Source organism: Bos indicus x Bos taurus, chromosome 24 (assembly GCF_003369695.1).
Source record: "Bos indicus x Bos taurus breed Angus x Brahman F1 hybrid chromosome 24, Bos_hybrid_MaternalHap_v2.0, whole genome shotgun sequence".
Classification (NCBI taxonomy): Eukaryota; Metazoa; Chordata; class Mammalia; order Artiodactyla; family Bovidae; genus Bos; species Bos indicus x Bos taurus.
The window spans coordinates 4878356-4883741 of record NC_040099.1 but is presented as its reverse complement, the minus strand read 5'-3'; the positions used below and the strand labels follow the sequence as shown (position 1 = coordinate 4883741).

General features: G+C 42.0%; 1 non-coding gene across 1 annotated transcript; it reads right to left on the bottom strand.

Moving 5' to 3' along the window:
- Positions 1-3628: 3628 nt before the first annotated feature.
- Positions 3629-3700, bottom strand: TRNAA-CGC. Its single transcript has one exon. It is a non-coding gene; the product is annotated as a tRNA-Ala (tRNA).
- Positions 3701-5386: the final 1686 nt, after the last annotated feature.

Genomic DNA, 5386 nt, shown 5'->3' with positions numbered 1-5386 from the left:
TCTCTGCTCCTATCCAACGCGGGTACATCAATCTCTGTAGCAAGTCTCGCACTGTCTGGCCTCTGCTGCATGTCTTGTCCCTTTAGGGATTTTTACCTCCTTCAATGGCTCTGCAATCTGTCTCCCTAACCTTAGAAAACTCTCCTCCAAGCCTTTTCAGAAGTTTCCAACCTTTCCCAAACTTGAAACACTTTTACCACACTCTGAATTCCATTTGAATCCTTCTTCAATAATTCTTCTTAAAATATTTCATTTTGGGATTATTTGCATTTTCATGTAGTTATATATTTTTCATCAGTTATAGTTCAGAATTTGGAGAATTCTTGAAATTCTTTGTTTTAGAATTATAAGGCTTCATGGATACCATCTTTCTATCATTTAAGAGAAGGACACAATAAGAACTCACATTTATTGATTGCCAATGTATCAGGGATTGCCGGGAGAAATATCAATAACCTCAGATATGCAGAGGACACCACTCTTATGGCAGAAAGTGAAGAGGAACTAAAGAGACTCTTGATGAAAGTGAAAGTGGAGCGTGAAAAAGTTTGCTTACAGCTCGACATTCAGAAAACAAAGATCATGGCATTTGGTCCCATCACTTCATGGGAAATAGATGGGGAAACAGTGGAAACAGTGTCAGACTTTATTTTGGGGGGCTCTAAAATTACTGCAGATGGTGACTGCAGCCATGAAATTAAAAGACGCTTACTCCTTGGAAGGAAAGTTATGACCAACCTAGATAGCATATTCAAAAGCAGAGACATTACTTTGCCAACAAAGGTCTGTCTAGTCAAGGCTATGGTTTTTCCAGTGGTCATGTATGGATGTGAGAGCTGGACTGTAAAGAAAGCTGAGCACCGAAGAATTGATGCTTTTGAACTGTGGTGTTGGAGAAGACTCTTGAGAGTCCTTTGGACTGCAAGAAGATCCAACCAGTCCATTCTAAAGGAGATCAGCCCTGGGATTTCTTTGGAAGGAATGATGCTGAAGCTGAAACTCCAGTACTTTGGCCACCTCGTGCGAAGAGTTGACTCATTGGAAAAGACTCTGATGCTGGGAGGGATTGGGGGCAGGAGGAGAAGGGGGAAACAGAGGATAAGATGGTTGGATGGCATCACCGACTCGATGGACGTGAATTTGAGTGAACTCTGGGAGATGGCGATGGACAGGGAGGCCTAACCTGCTGCAATTCATGGGGTCGCAGAGTCAGACACAACTGAGCGACTGAACTGAACTGAACGTATCAGGAACTCCACAAGGCATGTAAAATATGTTAACTTTTTTCAAATCCCCCCAAATGCCATTGTCTGTGAAATATAGCTATTGAGGGGTGCTGATAGGCTACAGTCCATGGGGTCACAACAAGTCGGACATGACTGAAGCAATTTATCAGGCACTCACGCAGCTATAAAACCTTACCAGACACATGGTCCAAATGCTGAGTGTGGACTCCAACTAGCAACAAAGCCCAGACTATGTCTGCTGTGGCTTCTACTACCTCCTATCTTCAAGTACGGGAATGGAAACCCATACAAACGAATGTATTTCACAACAGTATAAAGCTGTTTAGCCTCAAAGCCAGACTGAGTCTCCCTTCTGTTTAGTGGCCACACTCCTTGCTAGACATACCATCGGAGGCAGTTTTTCAGTGCCCTGGTTCACCAGTTTCCTCAACTTTAAAACAGGGCTTAAAATAGCACCCACCTCCTAAGGATGCTCTACAGAATGAATGAGATGCTGGAAGTGAAGCCAGACACGTAGCAAACTCTGTTGCCATCATTGTCACCATCACTGTACCAGATGTCATGCTCTTTCCTTTTTTCGTGTCTGGTCTTTCTGTGGCATAGAAAACTTTCAGTAGCTATTTATTTGTTTTATGGTTTAAGCTTTTACTTCTGTGACAGTCCACTCATTTTCCAGAATATGAAAAAAAAAAATGGAATAGCATTTGACTCCAGTTCAAGAGCTTGACAGTTCAGTCACACCTAAGTGCTGAGAGAAAGAGAAGGATGTAGTTAAGGCTGTCAGGAAAATATGGGGATTGTCACAGCTCGGGCAGGTAGTGACAGGGGCAGATTCGGTGCCCATAACACTTCTCCCCTTTCCAAACATCTCAGGGCACTAAGAAAAGGAACCCTGACATTGAGAGCATGCTGAGAAGAGATACAACTTCAAAGGAAGCAATAAAATGTGTAATAGATGTTCGTAATTAGAGAGACCGCTTGCTTCTTGTCTCAGGTTTAATAGCTTCTCAAAGACTGTGAATAAGTTAAGGGAGTTTTTAATATTCCTCTGAAATATGAACCCATGTAGTACCTTGTGTTACATAATTAAAAATGTCTTTGATCTGATGGGCTTAGATTTATCCTAGCAAATTATGCAATGAACAGCTCATCTTGAGGATTTATTCATCATGCAAACAAGTGAAGGCCATCAATGCCAACTTTTGGGTGAGGTTCAGCACGGAGGGGAAACTGAAGCTTCATCCATTTCAAATATTGTCAAGTGATATCCAAGAGGAAAGGCTGATTGGCAGCCCAAGGGTTATCTTAATTCTGTTCACATGAGACCCGTAAATACAACTCAACAGACGACAGAGTGAAAAAACATAACCAAAGACTCAAGAGATCCATAATGCAGGAAGCGGAGGACTTGCCAGAGACATCACTTGACTTTGTCATTACATCATGCTAATCTGAATCCATGTCACTATTGTTTCCCCCCAAAAAAGATGCAATACTCTTCAAAATAGAATAATACTTCATAGCAGAGAGTGAACAATTACTCATGCATCTGTGTGATAATCAGTGATGGTCCCTATGGTGTGCAGAAAGTGGATCACCTTCAGTTCCGGATCTTAGCAAGGCCCAGGGTCAAGAGGTTTCACTTGTGTGGGCGGGGAGAGCCCAAAACTTATCCTGAGATTTGAGTCAACTTCCTCTCCACCCAAGATATACAGCTTTAAAAAAAAGCTTTTATTCTATACGCCCTTGTATATGGTGATCAAAATTGAGATAGCTATCAAAGGCTTGATCTCAATGAATCCACTGTAATTCCATGAATTATACCACACTTAAATCATGTAATTGTCTAGGATAATAAAGCAATAATAAGATGAGGTAGTCCTGGCACAGTTAGCTTATATAACTGCTGCAAATACTAACACAATATTGTAGTGGCAAAGAATCAGGCATGACTGAGTAACAGAGCATGCACACATTACAGGTGCAAATACTGTAGAAATAAGGACCGTTACGAATATCTTTGTTGTACTTTTATTCTTTAAGTGGGTCATGCCCATAGCATAGCAGGTAAGTTTCTGTCTGACCATTTATATGGGTTTATTAAAAGAAGGTGGATGTTAACAGAAATGTATATGAATCAATAGAGTAATAAAGATTTGTTGGAAAGGCTATATTTTTATTTTGTATTAATAAAAACTATGTTATTAATACTGAAAGAAGATACTATCACATCATTAGCAATACACATAGTTCATTGAAAAGGGTAGGGTGGTACCTGTAATTTATATGAATATGTAACACTGGTGACGTGTCCTCCTGTGAAGTCATGCTGTCTTAAAAATGAAACTAAAAAGCAAATCAGCACCATTAGTTGAAGGACATGGAGATGCCAGGGATTGAACCTGGGGCCTCATGCATGCGAAGCATATGCTCTACCACTGAGCTACATCCCCAGCCCTGGAAGGAGGCTGCCAGGCTGATGAATCAGTGCATTGATTTCTCTTAGACAATCTCTCCAGGGAATGAAAGAGCCCTGGATTCTCACAGTTTCAAATTCCCACCACAGAGCACTCTGAAGCATTCCTGGGGGACCTATAAATTTTGTACCTTCAGTGCAGAATGTCCTGATACTTTATGGCTCACCACCATGCACGTTTCCCCAGCCTTATTTTTAGGGATGATGAAACACCATCTCCCTTCAAAATTTATCTTATTTATACAGTTTCCTACACATAGATGCAAGAAAATATTTTCGTTATATTCCATAATTTCCCCATTACTTTTATTGCTGTTGCTGTTGTCTAGTTGCTCAGTCGAGTCTGACTTTTTGCAACCCCATGGACTGAAGCTCACCAGGCTTCTATGTCCATGGGATTTCCCAAGCTAGAATAGTGGAGTGAGTGGTCATTTCTTTCTCCAAGGGATTTTCCCGACCCAGGAATCAAACCCATGTCTCCTGCCTTGGCAGGCTGATTCTTTACCACCGAGCCACCTGGGAAGCCCATAGGAAATGAAAAAAGAAACAAATTTCTCCTCTCCTCCTACAGGTTCGTGGCTGGGTACTGCAAATAAGGCTGACAACGGGCAGATTAACAAGACAAAATCAAAGTTTGTCAGCATGCGCACTGGGTTTACATAAGGAAGAAACCCAGTGATGAGGAACTCAGAGGGGTGATTAGAACCTGGGACTGTATAGCACCTTAAAAGGAGCAACATGCTTGTAAAAGACACAGGTAAAGGGGTTCAGGCTTTTAGGGGTGCAGACTATGGGAAGGTAAACATACGGAGGAGACTATGGAAGATGAGGAGCAGGGAGTAAGGCTTGTTTGTGTAGACTGCTCAGCAGTTGTTCCACTGGAGAATTGTCATCTCCCTTCCCGTACAGTGGGGGCTGTCTGGGGTCCCTCTACACAGGGAATTTAGGATCTGCTTCCAGGCAGGTAGGGGAGTGGGGCAGAGAATTAGCCTTTGTCTACTTTTTCCTCTATTGTCTTTAACTCAGAGTAATCATTACACCAGAGTGGCATAGTTGGGGGTAGAATATTCTAAACCACTTTCATTTCTTTCCTGGGGTGAAGGTGGGAATAGGGGGTTTTGTTATGGGGGAAGTAGCAAAGAAGTAAACAAAGAAGCAGCTCACTTGTTGCAGTGACAGCTCTCTCCTCGGGACAGGGAAAGGTCACTCTGCTGCTCACCCACAGACCTAACAGCGCGCCTGAGTTCATGGCACTGCAGTGGTCAGAAGAACCAATGCTGCTTTTCTCAGAGACACATTAAGTTCACGACATAGAGAAGTGCCAGCCCTGGATTTTTGCTCGCTGTGATGATCAAGATGAAATTGCTATTTGATAAATAACGTTTTTACCATAAAAGGACGAAAAAAATACTAGAAGTAAACCGAAGAGCTGCTCTTTGGTTTCATCTACTTGGTGACCAGAACCCATAATGCTGAACACAGCATATCCTTGATCTGACTACTCACGCAGGACCTTCTAAATATTTAATGAGCTCATCACAGCCTTACAGAAAATCTAATTTCCTAGTTATCACCAACATCATATTCTGACTCTGACACTCTCTTGCCCATGAAGATGCAAAGTTTAAAAGCACACCCTTGCCCTCTCTTAACAACATTGGTT